The following is a 17,683-nucleotide window of genomic DNA, read 5'->3' on the forward strand; positions in this document are numbered from 1 at the left end:
CGATTGCTTTGTCTCCCTTCCTTTTAAGCCAAATCCCGTGTTTGGTCTAGGCATTACCATAAATTAACCTGGCCGAATCATAAATCTCGAATTCCGGCCCCCACCATTTGGAGGCGGTTGTTAAAACAATTGGTGGGGAAATGGGGAAAAGGAGATGATTACCAGAGAGGACATTCCATTGTGTTAGTTTTTTCCTGAGTTATTGAAACTATGTTTTTTCAAATTCTATTTGGTATGAAACATATTTCATTCAATGGCTTGAATTATGGTGAACATGTACATACCAAACATGCCAAGTGGATGTAATATTATGGTGCAGTTGTCATGAAAATACCCTTTTGTTTAACCACTGTACATGCAATCCATGTTATTATATAAGGCATAATACAATAATACAATGAAAACATGTGCATGGTTTGTAAGGTTTTCCGGGGTTTGTAAATAAGATATACATATGGTTTATAGATGGTTTATAGTCCAGATCCAGAAAAGAAATACAAAGTGTAATTTCAGAGGGGCCCAAATGAGGGCACTGTGGTACTGTCCCGTGCAGTGGCCCCCACCAGGTGCCGGTCGTTTCACCCTTTACGACCCCAAAACACCCACACCCACAACCACAGACAAAGAGACTAGTTCCCCTTATCTTGGTTGTGTCCAGGTGGTAACATTCCAGAGAACCAAATGGCCTGCCCATTCAGAGGAAGTCCGAGTGACTTATTGTTTTACCACCAGGCTCTCGGGTCCTTTGAAGTACACGCTGCGTCCCAGCATGCTGGCTCGGTCAAATGTCAGCCTTTTCTGGGTCCCAGTTTGACTTCCCTCTTACAGCTCCCCCCTCTGGCCCAATGGGGGACACTTCAGAACGTCCTCCCAAGGGGTCATGGACACTTCCCCAAATGGTTAGTGCCGGAGGTCCAGGGTCATGGGGCTGATGGTGAGAATAACTGGGAAGGCTGATATCAAGGGGTGTGGGGTTTGAGGTGTGTATGGTAGGGAGCGGATCAGATGTTGCAGTGAAGATGGGAACTTTTGCGCTCCAGATGCCCTGTTGCACTAAGTCCATTTCATCAGTCGGGGCCCGCCGTGTTCTTAAGCACAGGAAAACTCACAAGACAGCTGACAGTGACGTAGGAACTTTGTACCAGGAGGTGTCCTCTCGATTGAATCTATCGAAGCAAAGTCTTGGAGAAGCTGTACTTAAGGTTGATATCCACGGGGCTGTGCAGAGGTTGAACCTTAACAAATTTGGTGGGATTATGGGGAGAAAGGTTTGTGAGATACTGAGGTATTTGGGAGTTTCATGACAACTGCATTATGTGGTAAATATGAGGTTTTGTCCTTCTCATGGTAATATCCTTTGTAATTTTGGATAAACTGGATTTGGGGAAATTAAAAAGAAAGGAGACAAACTTATTGCATTTGGTGTGGAAGGTTATTAAAATGATTACAATTCTTATTATACTTTTTTTTTTTTTTTTTTTTCTTTCATATCAGTAAACAATTCTGTAGCATATATTTTGTAGGCTAAATCACGCTTGATAGTATGGGTTCAATTTGGAAAATGGATTGCAGATGGAGAGAAACGCCAGCGTTTCCGCCCAAATTGCTTTGATGACCTTGACATAGTTATTAGTGGGGGTTAGAAACCAGTGGCCACCTGATTTTTACCCATGTTGAATAATGAGAGGGTTTAAATATTGTCTGAATATGGGAAATTTAGTTAATGACCATTGAAAAGCCTGTAATATATTAGGCTTTGCGTTCACTATACTGGTGGAATTTTGATTGGCAAATCTGCCTATGTAATTAGGGATTAAATCATATCAAGCAGTGATTATAGCCATACAGAGGTGTTATCATGTGTGCTACCATGCATCACATCTGCTGACAGGTGTTTCAACTGTTACAACATACAGGTGTCATTTAAAAATCATTGTAGAAAAACCCGTATCCGATATGTTAATCTAGGAATGGAGAATAATTACAATGAGAATGGGGGGAAAAATAAAGAAAAACGCAAAAAGCATAGTTTAAGGCATATAAGACAGAGTATTCGGAGGTTGTAGCATCCCTAAGTTTGTAACAGATATATTTTAAAAGAAATGTGAACATTGTTATCAATATTAACAGAGATATCATACATATTAAAAAAATTTCACATATTTCTAAAATATTTATCCAGAAGGGACCTAAAAACCCCCCTACCCATGAGGTGTTATCTTGGTCATGCATTCCTGAAATCTGTTTACGTAGGTGATCCATATCCTCAATCAGCTGTTTTAAATTGTCCTTTGGATTCACCACGTCGGAACAGCATTCAGGACCGATAATTGTGCAGGTGCCTCCTTGGGAGGAAAGGATATAATCTAATGCTACCCGATTTTGCAGAATCATTAGCCTATGCGACGACAATGCCAAAGAAACATTTCCCAGTGCCATAGCCGTGTCATTGGCCAACTGTTCTACATAATGGGATAGCATGCGTACCTGGTCCAGGGCCTGCATTACTCCATAATTAGGTATAAGAGCTCCTAGGGCTCGTGACCAAAATGTTTGTTTGCAGGTAAAATCATGGATGCAACTGGGATTATCATTTTCACTCCCCATGGAAAGGAGTGAGATGGGGGATTGACTGGGCATATGAGCTGGACGCATGGCGGGGTACATATATACTAAGGAACAAGTTCCGGTGAATTGCGCCGGCAACTCAGGCCACACAGTTGTACCACATAACCAATGTGTTCCTGGTGGAGCTGGAATGCGACAGAATTTATTTAATTCAAGTAACAGTACCCAACCATTTTCTTCATTGACACAGTCATCGGGGGAGTCATGAGAGGAAAGGGGTGTGGAATATTGCCGGGTCATAAGATGTCGATGGGGTCCAGAGCTATGGTACAGTTTGTTTCCGTTTATGGTGTAAATATTTTGGCAATTTGTTGTGGGAATCACCCCCATTGGGGAGGATGCTCCGTTTTGTTCTAAGCACCATGTAAACATGGTTGGGACAAGGATGTCGGATAGATTAAAAGAAGGTAAATGAACTTGATCACAAGTTAAACCTGGTATACAACACTGAGTGAGAGAAGGAAGAGTTAAATTATGACAGGGGGATACACTTACAGAACTTTTGACATTGAGTTTCAAAAGTGCACATGTATCGCATTGTGAAATTGGGTGTGCCACCCAGGGAATACCAGTACCGACGCTCACTGAATGTGGCACACAAACACTTTGATTTGGAAATAACAAGGAACGTGTGTAATCAAACATGGTTTGGAATACATTAGCTCTAGGGTTAAATTGTGGAGGTTGTAGGATTGTCGGGTGAAGTGTAGGGGGTGTTGGTGATTCTAGCGGGGAATCCTGTCTACCATTGGTGAGGGATAGACAGGACATATAGCAAACCATTCCTAACAGCCAGCCCATAGTGAGAGGGGGATTTCTCATAAGGTGTTTCTTCCTCCCGGCCCCTCCAATGGGAGTTGACGCAGGCACCCTGGACAGCAGACACACTTAGGAAGAAACCTAGGCAGAGAAATACAGTTAGGCGTCCCCCCCAACCCCTCTGAACAATTTACACTGGTTCATGTGGTACCACCTTAGCTTTCCTCGGATGGCTACGGCTATGCAGCTGTGGCAGACAGCCTTCACTTCATAGGGCCCATGCCACCGAGGAGCAAAAGCGTCTTGTTTCACAAAAACACGCACCATAACCATGTCACCTTCTGTAAATTTAATTTCAGAGGTGGGGTTGAATTGTGCATCATTACGCAGGTCAGCCTGCTGCTGTTTCAGCGCAGCCTGCGCATAAAGCACTTTGAGCCGCTCTCTTAGCTGCTCCAATACCCTCTGTTGTTTCACCAGTACCAGAGGCCCCAGATCGGCGGGAGAAACCTCTGGATCAATTGGTAGCCTCATGAGTCGCCCTGTCATCAGTTCATATGGACTAAGACCTGTAGCCCTGGACGGGGTAGCACGCAGAATGGTCAGAACAGTGGGCAACGCCTCGGTCCATTTATTCTGGTGTTGCGCTATTTGTTTGGCAATCCCTTCCTTGATGGTGCGATTGACTCGTTCAACCATCCCTGAACTCTGAGGCCTATAGGGCACATGAAATGACTGCTTAATATGGAGTATTTTACAGACCTGTTGGGTTATCTGGCCAGTGAAATGGGTCCCTTGATCAGATTCAATTTGCATTGGTGCTCCCCAGAGCGGGATGATTTGGTTCGCTAGCACCTGTGCCACTGTATTTGCGGTGTTATTGCGTGTGGGTATCGCCTCAACCCATTTTGAAAATTTGTCAATGATCACAAGACGATAGCGATACCCCCCTCTCGCACTGGGAAGTGGACCAATGAAATCTAACTGAAGGGATTCCCAGGGCCCCCTAGGTGGATCAGGCCGACGCAGGTTTGTGCGGCCTGGTCTGCCTTGGTTCACAGAGGCACACACTATGCAAGAGCTGCACCACTGCTCGACATCAGCTAACATATGCGGCCACCAAAAATGGCGTCTAATTAACTGCAAGGTTTTTTCAGCTGACACATGCGCATATTCATGATATAATTTCAGCACCGGCCTTCGCAGTGTATCGGGAACAACGTACTTGCCTTCTCGCAAAATTATGCCCTCCGCGATTGTAACCAGCGGGTCCTGTTTTAAATACAACACAAGCTCACCCCCCTCACCCCACAGTTCTTCTTGATACTGTTTCAGGTCGATGGGAGTGATCTGACCTGCGCAGACAGCAGGCCCCGATGGGGTATCCTGCTGCCTATCCTTCCCGCATGTAGCAGCTAACTTGGCTAAATGATCTGCCCTGGTGTTATGTTGCTCATGCACATCCGGGTTTTTAGTGATGTGTGCTCGCACTTTGACAACAGAAAGGGTAGCTTCATGAGCCTGTATGGCGTCCCATATTGCAGCGATGGTCTTAAAATGTTTTACCGGAGCCCCGGCAGCTGTAAGGAACTTTCGCAGTTGCCATTGAGCCATAAAATCATGCACAACCCCGAACGCATAGCGGCTATCAGTATATACACACAACGGTTCAGGGTGAGCCGTAATGGCTTCTAACAACGCGATAAGTTCCGCTTCCTGTGCAGATATTCCAGGCGGTAATTTAAACAGCAGTTGTTGGCCTTTTTCTGAGTCCCTTTCAGGGACCCAGACTGCACATCCTGTATAAAACCTGCCCTCCTTCCAGAACCTCGAGCCATCAATGTATGCTCGGGTCTGGCCCGGAACCTCACAATCCCTGACTGGACTTTGTGTTTCAGGCTTTGGTTCACAGGTGTGCGGCTGGCCTTCCACATCCCCAAGGAGATGGGGCAGGATTCTGTTGTTTTCTGTTGTTAGTTCCCGAGCCTGGATGTCAGTAAGCCACCGTGCTAACCTATGAGACGATACACCTTTGATTTGACCCTGCAACAACATTCGAACTGGCGTATGCATTGTGTGCACAACAACAGGTTGGAAACCCACTAGCGGCTCTGTGGTTGTCAACATCCAATGCACCGCGAGAACGTGCTGTGTGCATGGGTCAAATCCCTGCTCAACTGGGGATTTTTTCCGGCTGTAGTACGCGATGGGACGCAATACCCCCCCGTGCTCCTGAGCTAACACACCACTGAGCGTATTTTCATGCGCGTCAACTTGAATGTGGAACGGTTTTTGAGGGTTGGGTAAACCTAAAGCCGGCGCTGAACATAAAAACAAAGCTTTAAATCCGTAAACGCCGCTTCGTGTTCCTCCGTCCAATCAAGAACATCAGTAGGCTTGGTTTTGCCTTTCAATAGATCGTACAAGGGAGCAGTAATACCAGCAAAGTCGGGGATGAAATCCCGAAGATAGTTAGCTGTCCCTAGCACTCTCTGTAACGAATTCAAAGTATGGGGTCGGGGTAGCCCAGCAATACATTTCCGCCTATCTTCGGTTAATGCTCGGTAACTCTGTGTAAGCGTATAACCTAAGTAATGGACCTCTCTTTGTGCGATTTGTGCTTTCTCCTTATTCAATTTAAATCCTGCCTTGCCCAGGGTCTGCACCACTGTGTCTACTAGCTGCAGGTGATCATCACGTGATTCCCCTGTCGCTATAAAGATGTCATCGACGTAATGGGTGACGTTACCCGTCTTACACAGTGGCCCTAACACATCAGATACAGCTCTGTGGAAAATGGCTGGACTATTGTGAAGGCCCTGGGGCATACGCTCCCAGGTGTACTGAATTTGATTTACAGTAAAGGCCAATTTCCATTGGTCCTTCTGTCTGACTTTAAGCGACCAAAAACCATTCTTAATGTCTAGAACAGTGAACCAACATGCACTGGTGGGGATCTGGGACATGATAGTAGACGGATTTGCCACAATTGCTGTGGCCCTGGGCAAAACCTGATTCAAGCGTTGGTAATCAATACAAAGGCGCCATTTCCCGTTTGGCTTAGGAACCGGCAGACACGGAGAGTTAGCGGATGAACTGCACCGACGAACAATACCCCTAATTTCCAGTTGTTTTACTATTTCATGCACGGCTGCTTCTGCTTCTGGCTTAATTCGATACTGTTTTTGGGGGGGAGGCGGGTCCCCCTCAATTCCGACTTCAAAATCAACCAGCCCGCAATCGTGATCATGAGTAGCCCACACGTCTTTATGTTTATCAAAGAAATGCTGGAGGGGATCTGATGTGGAGATGGACATAAGGCGATTTCCGGGCGGGCACCGTTTCGTAACCCGGTCTGTTGTTATCTCGATTTGCTTTTCAAAACAATGAATTACAAAGCCATACTTTCGCATTAGATCCATTCCCAGAACAGTACCTTCTCCATTATTCGGCAAAAACCATAACGGTTCCTCTATCATCACAACACCTAGATCGAGTCGAACAGGTTGCGTGCGAGTAGCCAGCATGAGATTTTCGCCTATTCCACGTATTTGTATCGTTTTCTTCGTCAATGGTAACGGTACGTCTGTACAGGAGCAAGATGCACCAGTGTCAATTAAAACATTAACTAATCGGCCTCCAAGATTAGCACGTATTTTAATCCGATTCCCACTAGAAACAATACTCCCAACCGCAAGGGAGGCCACGCACCCCTATAGTAAATCTTCAGAGCTACCTGCTAATGCTGCCAAAACTGCCTGAAGCGCGCTATAGGAATTCCCGTTACTCTCAGTTTTCAACTTTTGTCCCGTTGAGTTTTGCTCATCAAACTTCTGACCACTAAACTTGATTGCTCGCAAATCCTGCAGTATGCTCTGCAAGGACTGCCGCGGGAGGCCCAAGGACTCTCGCAACAACCAACACTGGTTGAAACTATGATTGGGTTTGCTGCAAAAAGGACAGCTCCGCTGTGAGCTGTACCCTGACCCCTGTGGGCTAGCCCCGCCTTTCCCTTCGGCTACCCATTGAGTAGACGCAATAATGCGCGGCTTGCCCTGTTTAGCTAACCGGTTCTCAATTTTTGAGGCCCATTCCACCAGTGACCGGAAGGTGTTTTCTGGTGGATCAGCTCCATTAGCTAAAGCCTGCTGGATGTGAGGGCCAGCATTATTTTTCAGGAGTTGCAGTAGCACCTCCTGATTGCGATTGGCATTCTCGATACCCGAATGCTCTTTGAATGAAACCCACATACGTTCCGCAAATACCTCAAAAGCCTCTTTCTGTGCCTGTCTGATATCGAGAATTTTATGCCAAGCGGCATGAGTCGGTCCCCGCAATCGCAATAGCGCCTCCTTAAGCCGATCATATACCACACTGTCATCTTCGTCATCCTCACCCTTTACCATAATCACACCTGTTTTTAACTCCTCAGGCAACTGGGATCTCAACTCCTCAGGAATTGTAAGGAGTGCAACCTGCCATACATCCCGCAACTCTAAATTATACACGGATGCCTGCAACATTAAATTATCCCAGTAAGGCTGGAACGGCCCACGCCTTGGCATTGGCCCTACCACCTCCTTATGCCTAGCACATTCCTCACACGTTAGAGGACGACTAATGACGGTAACAGTGTCGTCAGCATTGGTTACTGTTTTTAAAACCGCGACTTTAACGGGGGTACGGCTAAGAGTGCTAGCTCTATGGCGTGTCACCACCGGGCTACGTTGCCATGGTTGACCCGGCTCACACGGACGATAATAGGATTTTGTTGCAATCCCCGGGGTAGCCTCTGTCGACCTCCTTAGTGTCGCAGAAGTTTCCCCGGCTGAGAATGCTTGACTACGAGATTTATTGGCTAGGGCTAGTACCTCCTCCTCCTCGCTCTCTTCCTGCACGTCGCCACTAGCAACGGCGGATCCTGCTTGCCGTATGGCCGAAACTGGAAGCCCAACCTTGCCACAACAGGTCTCTAAGGCCTCGGCATAATCCTGGCTTCTTACGACCTCCTGCTCAAGCTCGGCAATTCGCTTTTGCATGGCCGTGCACTGAATGGCCCAGCTCTGTTTATCAAACGCGAATGCCTCCACCTCGGCCCGCAATCGACGCAGTTCCTCAGAGCGTGTTTTTTCTAATTGCCGTGTACTAGTCATAACTCGATCAGTTCCCGCAAGCAAACTCTGGTCGTTCTGACGCAACAAATACACCATCACCGCCGGCAATTAACGGAACGGACGTTTTACCTGGAGCTTTCGACCCTCCGTTTCATACCAACGGAGAAGTTGCTCATTACTCCAGGCTAACGTTATGCCACAATTATGTACACGAACTAACAGATCCTTATAATACACACCAAAGTTGTCCATCACTCTTTGGTCCACTCTCTGCTGTTCCTCGCTATCCATGTTTCCACTCTAAGCTCAATCCCCACCGGATTTCTACGGTCTCCGGTCTCACACTTGGGTATGTCGACCCGTTCTAAAAATGTGTCGAAATGGGGTGGATGCTCACTTTCCCTGAGCCCTATAGAATAGGAAACACCGCTGTACTTACCTTGGCAGCCGTAGGTAGATAACGAATTCCGCTCACTCACACCGCAGAAAGCTGATGACAATGATGATCACGTCGGGGTCACCACTTGTAAACACCTCACAGCTAGACCAATGAGGGTTTGTAGCTGGAGGGGAAGGCACCGCGTGTTTTCCTTTTTCTGGTGTGAGTCAAAACGGAGATGTTAGTTAGTTTTCATCTGTTCGCAAGAACAGGGCACAATTAGAATTAAGAATGCACTGGTTCCGTTGCCACGGGTTAGATATGAAGGCGTTGCTTCATATCCCGCTTTAAACTGGCCTGAAACGGATCAGTAGCATTCTGGTTACTCTCCGTTTGTAAACGGGGCTATGCTGTCATCAGAGATATATCCGATCTGTCGCCGGACTGTCAATATTCCAATGGGAGCATCAGAATATTCACATATGCGCGGAACAACATAACAGATATATCCCTGACCACAGCAAGGAAGCGTAACGGTTATTATGTTTTACTCTCGTGTTAAATCTGACTCCATTTTATATGATAATTAAAAATTTGGCTTTAACTATACGTGGAACTTGGGAGTGGTTACACTCGACTCTATCTTGTGCCATCATTCCTCAATATATGCTCCCGGGCTTTAGCATTCTTGTTAAATCTCAGTTCGGCGAGGAATCCAGAGGGTAGGAGGCTGACCACCACAATACATGCCTTCCATGCCTGGCTTACATGGATAGTGCATCGACAGTTATGAGCCCAGGACGGTGCGTATCTATCGGGCTCCTTCAGGCGAATTTGACAAGAACCGGCGTACTACGCCCATGGGTTCTCTTAACAGGCAGATCGTGGTCACCTATCTAACTTGAAGACCCCACTAAAGACGTTTACTGTACTAGACCCCTGATCAGTAGGTCCTAGTCATAATTGCCCCCCTGAGTATTTAAACGGAATTTCGGCTGAAAAGAAGATAAAATGGATTAGAGTCATGAAGACCACGCAAGTTAAAAATAAGAATTTATTGAACAGGCAGGTAGGTTATTATCTTCAATTCCAAAATCAATTATAAGGCTTAAAAACAGAAATACAGAGTATAAGAATTCTTACCAGCCTGTTTAGCTACACACAGAACATCGAGTATACGCAGTGCGGGAAGTCGATTGAGATCTTCCTCGATTGCTTTGTCTCCCTTCCTTTTAAGCCAAATCCCGTGTTTGGTCTAGGCATTACCATAAATTAACCTGGCCGAATCATAAATCTCGAATTCCGGCCCCCACCATTTGGAGGCGGTTGTTAAAACAATTGGTGGGGAAATGGGGAAAAGGAGATGATTACCAGAGAGGACATTCCATTGTGTTAGTTTTTTCCTGAGTTATTGAAACTATGTTTTTTCAAATTCTATTTGGTATGAAACATATTTCATTCAATGGCTTGAATTATGGTGAACATGTACATACCAAACATGCCAAGTGGATGTAATATTATGGTGCAGTTGTCATGAAAATACCCTTTTGTTTAACCACTGTACATGCAATCCATGTTATTATATAAGGCATAATACAATAATACAATGAAAACATGTGCATGGGTTTGTAAGGTTTTCCGGGGTTTGTAAATAAGATATACATATGGTTTATAGTCCAGATCCAGAAAAGAAATACAAAGTGTAATTTCAGAGGGGCCCACATCAGGGCACTGTGGTACTGTCCCGCGTAGTTGCCCCACCATGTGGCCGGTCATTTTACCCTTTATGATCCCAAAACACCCACAACCACAGACAAAGAGACTAGTTCCCCTTATCTTGGTTGTCTCCAGGTGGTAACATTCCAGAGAGCCAACGACTTGCTCACACAACCATAAACAACCAGTTCAGTTCCTCTTATCTCAATCTTGTCCAGAGGGTAACAGTCCAGAGAGCCAAATGGCCTGCTCCTCCCGAGGAAATCCGAGTAGCTTATTGTTTTACCACAAGGCTCTCGGGTCCTTTGAAGTACAGGCGGCGTCCCAGCATGCCAGCTCGTTCAAATGCCAGCCTTTTCTGGGTCCCAGTTTAATTTCCCTCTTACAAAATCTTCAACAGTCTGTGTAATGAAATTTTCATTTAAATTGCCCATTATTATTTTGCTTCCCAAGAATGTGTCAAGATGATCAATCAAATCAACCAGTTTTCTTCTGAAAGTAACCAAACTGTAGGATGGTGGTCTGTACAGGATGGCAACATTTGCTTCCAGTGGCTTTATGTTGACTGTTAAACATTCAATGTTGCACTCTGCATCATTTTTAAAGTAAACTCCAACACCACCATGCTGCTGTTTCTTCAGTTCCATGAAGATATGTTCACTCATCATATGCAAGGCGTCTTGGTTTGCTATAAAATGAAAAGTTGTTCAGATGAGTGTCTTGGGTAGAATGTTCTTGTTTTAACCATGTTTCTGTCAGACAAATGATGTCAGCCGCAAAAAAACTTTGATCACATTGAATGTCTTTGATATGAGCAGAAAGTCCTTGAACATTTTACAAACAAAATTCTGTACATTGTATTCAAGGATTCAAGTGGTGGCTCAATGAATGCAGGCATGTTTTGTATTGAAGTCTCAATTGTGTCATTAGCATATATGGCAGTGGGTTTAAAATCTTCTATGATGAGTCCTTCAAGAGAGGTTACATGACTCAGTGCTACATATGCTTGTCCAGAAGTAAGTCAGGTTGTTTGTTATTCTTTCCTCTTCAGGCTCAATTGGTATGGCTTTTTCCAGTCCAGCTTTTGAGGATGGTTTCTTAGTTCGATCCATTTTTCCCACCTTTTAATTATCAAAGGTGACATCCTTGATGGGGAAAGTTTCATCATCCTTGTAACATATTTCAGAAACTCTTCCAAATACTCCATTTGCAAGTCCATCTGAAACATCAATGTTTTTCAGTGACATCACACGTGCATGTATGCCAAGATTCAGTGTATTTACCAAACAAGTATCGTGAACTTTGACATGGTGTCCCATTTTTCTTTCCAATCGACCAGTTTTAGCGTCCTTGTCAAAATCTTGAGCTTCAATGGATATGCTATTAGAGCACATTTTGTCCAACATCTGAAAATTATGATTATCAACCTCTTGGTTTGTTGCATAAATGTGAAGATCTTCACTTAATTCTCCTTCTCCTGTCTCACAACTTTTCAACATGTTGCTATCTTGTTCTTGCAGTGGTTCCTTTTTCTTGTGTTTTCTTAAGCAATTCAGCAGCTGTGCAAAGTCTGTGTCTTTCTGCCTGACAATTTCTGTGAGTTCTGTTACAGCAAAAAGATTTTCCCACAAGTTGACACCACTTGGTTATGTATACAAGGCTTTTCCTTTGACTGATATAGGTCTCCTACTGCAAGGATAGACACTTTACCAAAAGAGGAATAATCACATGTTTGTTTGATCTGTCATATCCTTCCATGGACATATGTAATAAGTTTATGATCAACCATGGGAATCTCATCAATAATCAGTATTTGAAGCTTCTTTAATTTGGCTCTCAAAGTATTGATTTTTTTGCTTCTGCAAGTGGTCGATATGGTAATGACTGAGACATCTATTCCAATTGGAAAAACAATTGTGTATTGTAGCAGCATCAATGTTGTAAGCAGCAACACCAGTTGAAGCACTCAGTAACACATGCATTTCATTGGGGATTTCTGATCGCTGTGATATGACATGCTTCATAATTGATTGCTTTTATCAGGTGGGACTTGCCTGTGCCAGCTCCTCCAGTGATGAATACATAAAATGGATCTGGGTTTTCATCGTTGACTTTTTGTAAACATGACTGATGAATCTTGTAAAATACTCAACTGTTTTTCATTTAGTGTTTGCAGCAGACACATTGCATCCTCCTTTTGCAACCCACAAAACCTAGGTTCAATTGTGAAAGTGTTTCTTTCATCTGGCTGCAAATCTGGAAGGAATTCATTTGTTTCCTCTGTGTATTGTACATGATCGGTCATTGCTTCCAGACACTAGACATTCTAATTCTGTTTCTGGACAAATTTGCGCCCATGCATCTTCCGGTGGTCCATCTCTGTCTAGATCTTCTTGAGCCTTGTCAATTCCATGAGCTTCTTTTTCAAACAGTTTCTGATTTGTCAACCACAAATTTCACAGCCTTAAGTTCACTGTTCATGATTTTGTGATAGAATTCTTCAAAGGTGTTGAAGTTTGGTGTTTTCAACTCCCAATCGTTCTAATGAGGAAGGAATAACTGTAGAATACTGTGGTAATATTTTTCAGGATTTTTTGTGCGTGAGAAGCGGGCATAACGCACAACAGCAGCATCTGTGCGTGTCCTCTTCATTACAAATCCTAAGTCCTTATCCAGTTTTATGGTGTTAGGTGATGACTTGTCTGATTTTGACATAATTCTGTACTGTGATGCAAAGGTTGCCAAACACATTTCAGGAAATGCTTCTGTTTTTGGTCTTCCTTTGTATTTGTCTGTGGTGCTGTTCATCCATATGCTGTCATTTTCAGTGTTAATACATTCGAGTCTTTTCTGAAGAAGATGAAGCGGAAGACTCATTTTGATAGGATGTTGACCAGTTGGAATGAACTGAACCTTTCTTGATCCCTCTGAGTCTCATATTGGTTAGTCGCTATATGCTCTCTTGTGCAGATACTTCTCGGTTATGAAGATAAACACTGCCAAGTTTCCGCAAGGCTAGTTTAGCATCAGTGTTATTTGAGGCCTCTTTTTGGGCTTGTTGTAGCAATAATCCCATTTCTCTCTCTTGCTTAGATATACAAGATATTATATACACAATGCAAGAGTAGGCATCAACAACATACTGAATATCCATATTTGCATTCCAGCATCGGAGAAGTTGTGTGTTATACTGATTTACCCAAACATCAGATGGGTTTCTCTGTAAAACAACATTGGTTTTTTTTGACATGCGTATGTATGCAGCTTCAAACAGCTCCTGGGATATACCAATAGATGCAAAGAGGGAATCTGCAGAGTCAAAAGATATGTCAGCATTCATGACAACTTGCCGTACTCTCTCCATAATCTGTCCTGCAAGTTCCATTGAAAGCCTTGGATGATTGGTTTGTTGTTGAGGTTGTTTTTGGTTAGGCTCACTATTGTGGAGCATTTCTTCTTCAGAAATTTTATTCCTTGTGATGAAAGTGTTTTTTGATGGTGGCCGCGGGAAGTTAAAGCGACAGACTGTTTTGTTTTTTCTGCAGCTCTTTGAATGCCTTTTGCTGTGCTGTTGCACAGTAGAGACAATGTTGTGCATTTCCTTATCAAGAGGTGGCATTTCACGTCACACATTGATCAATAAATGCTACAACATCAGCTTTATCAACTTGAGGTGCATTTTCAACCCAGAATAGACAATGAGTATGAGGTGAACCTCGTTGTTGAAATTCCACTCTGTAGAAGTAGTCAACAATTTTTCCAATTGGTTGAGCTGGTGACATCTTTAAGGAAACAATGAAAGCGATAATCAAACATTCTGGCAGCTGTTACGGGATTCTTTCTTAAGAGATCACATCTCTCTGACCAGTCCAGATTATCAGCATTTATATGTTTGCCTTCTAGCCGGAGGAAAATTTGCAATGTCTCTTTCCATCGCATGTCAGCTGAAGAAAATGAACAAAACCATGTTGGGATTCCAAGCTGTCTGACCATTGCAAAAAGGTCTTTCTGAACACTTTGCCAGAAAGCAGGTGTGCCTCTGATCGGTTTCATGAATTTGTATCCCTCGTCAAAATGGAGAATTCTTTGAAGCGAATCTTTGTTCATTAGCATGTCTGATGTAATTTTTTCTGCCAGAGTCATATCCTTTTCTTAGTGCAATAGATACATTTGAGACCACTTGGTTAATCTCAGATAAATATTGTGCATAAAAAATGTAGTCCAGGTTCTTTGCAAATCTTCCATCTGCATTGAGTATCCGGTTATTGAAATATCTACATATGGTTAACTTTTCTTCTCTGGTATCATTAAAAGTACCGGTTCCTTTGGGGAAAAGAACAGGGAAGCATTTTGCTTCATTGGTTAATAATCTGACTGGGTTGTTGTCTTGTGCTGGGGCCAGAGACAAAATTCCATCAAAGTGCTGATCCATCACCTCTTGGACAATATCAACAGGTTGTAAACATGTATCATTGAACATTTCATGTTGCTGTGTATCATGTATTGATTCATCAATGTCTTCATCTGGTTTTGTTTCACTGCACTCTTCATTGTTTTCGTTTTCTGGATTACCTCAACACGTTTAATTGTCAAAAGACGTATGTGAACCTATGTGCTCATGTATGTCCTCATTTTCATTGGGTTCTTCCATTTTGTTCCATGGATTAATCCATTCGTTGTTAAAGTTAACATCTTAATACCATGTTATGTTTCAAATATGAAAAATCTTTATGAACATCACCAGTGTTTACATATTGATATTCATAGTGGCCTTTGTATGTTAACTTTCTCTTTAGCACCAGGAGCGCCAGACCATTCTGAGGGATTGGAATAACTTAATGCGTGCCCTGGGTCATATGACACATGAGTCTTCAAATGGGAAATGTTTGAATTGTTCGCTAGATGGCGATTATTAGACACGAGCTGACAAAAGTTGCCAACCCATTGTCCTAATGAAATATGTGAGATTTTAGACTGTCTGAGTAAGTTATGTTTTGCTTTATTATATCAAAACCACTAGCATACAGCACATTGTTAGGAAACTGAAATGATTTTGAAAATATAATGTTAGCTAAATATATAGCTAGCAAGCTGAATTATTTAAAATCGCCCCTCAAATCAATAAATAAAAAATCAATATAAAACATTAGCAATTGAGCTGCTGGTAATGCGGTAACGCCGTCAGTATTCAAGACAGAGCTTGGGTTGGACTTTAGTACATTTGCCACAGACAAGTCGTTTACCCTTGTCACAGATGTCACAAGTTTTGTTCCCTCCACATCTGGATACCTGGCAGCGTTTTCTTTTTAGTAACAGCTCTCGCTGCAGTGTTTTGGGGGGTTTCAGGACTGCAGAGTGGCGCTAGGACGGTAGCCTACGCCGCTGAGCTGCCTTTGCGATCATGTGACTTGCACACAACTCCTTGGGCAACTCTAGAATAAATCTTTGACTAATTGTTTTTGTCCTTGCACTGTGTGTACAAAACATGGGTGTTGATTGCAGCCAGATCCAAAATGTTGTAAAAAAAACGACGACTGCCCCCCTTGACCGAATACAGCCGTGCCATCTGGTCCAAAACATCCACTCCCATTTTCTGAGTGTAGCGTGTCCAGCTCTGCAGATTGTGGTGGAAAATCTCTCTTTATTTTGTTCCTTCGCAGAAAGGGGCACTTCTCTCCTCTTTTTGTTCATGGTACCCACCAATGTAGTTTTTTGCATGTAGATTGTTCGCCAGGGCAATCGAGGTCAAGAAATTGTCCGAGGTTATATTTCTTCCTTTTCCGATGAAGGGTTCCACAAGGCGCATGACCACATTGTCAGCTAATTGTTTGCCAGCAGGCCTCGCCTCATCTTGCCCAAGGTATGGGAAATCGTTCAGCATATACTTTGTTTCAACGTTGGCTGCTATCCAGAACTTTATTCCAAATTTGTCTGGTTTAGTAGCAACGTACAGCGTGAAGCGGCACCGTGCTTTAGTTGGGAACAACTGCTCATCAACAGTTATGTTTTCTCCAGGTGTGTAACACGCAGTACTGTTACTTCATGCTTTTACCGCCACTGATGCCTTGTAAATACAGCAGTCCCACGAAAGCTTTCAACTCATCGACTGACAGGTCCCAGTTTTCTGCCCCATCTCTGTGGGCTTCAGCCACAGTATACATAACTATCTGCTCCCACATCGGAATGTCAATCAGACATAGCAGGCTGCTCAGCAGACTTGCAATGTTCTCCTTGGTGCAGCGTGTGGACCCAGCCTTTTCCCGTAAGACATTGCATGATGGTGCTCTGCCCAGAACATTACCAGCAGTCTGTTCGACCCAAACTGTTCCATCGTTTGCCCTTTCCTCTCTCTCTGAGACAAGTTCAGTCGCTGTCTCAGTCTCATTCTCAACTTCAGAATCAGAAGCTGAATCAAATTCAATATCAAGCTCCAAATCCTCATCGCCCAAATCCATTTCACTGGACAAACCGACCAACAGACTAAAGAGCTGCTGGTCGCCTCTATGCCGCGGAGTTTGTAGGCTTAGAGGTGCCTTTGCCATCATGTGATTTGACATTGCCAACTTGCTCAAGATGCCGTCTCATCTTTATACGTGCATGAATGAATGTGTGCTTTCGTTTCTAAATAAGTGGAAAAACTAGCAGCTGAAGTTTTCTGTGTTCTCGGGTTGAAGCGTTGAATGTCTTACCCTTAGATTGACATGTGAATGTCCCACTTGAGAATGGTTCACTTATGCCACGGCATCTGAATGTTTGATATTTGATATCTGTCCAGGGAGAGATAAAATGTTCTATTTGTCCGGCACACAATAACACACATGGAGGTGAAATAAGGTGTTTTTAACATTTTCCAAATGTGACTGACATTCCTGCAACGCTGGTATGTAAAGAACAAATATCTAGGAAAAGTCAGTAAATGCGGATGATGTAGCTTGTTAGTAACTAAATGGGGAAAAAATACTAAACTTGGAAATATCTCTGTTCTTCTAGTGTTAATTTCACATGGATCATCAAATCATCATGCTCTGGTCTTGGAAGTACACTTGCAATCTGAGGGGACATTAGATGGTACACATATGACAGGTCC

The sequence above is a fragment of the Anguilla anguilla genome, chromosome 5 (genome assembly GCF_013347855.1).
Source record: "Anguilla anguilla isolate fAngAng1 chromosome 5, fAngAng1.pri, whole genome shotgun sequence".
NCBI lineage: Eukaryota > Metazoa > Chordata > Actinopteri > Anguilliformes > Anguillidae > Anguilla > Anguilla anguilla.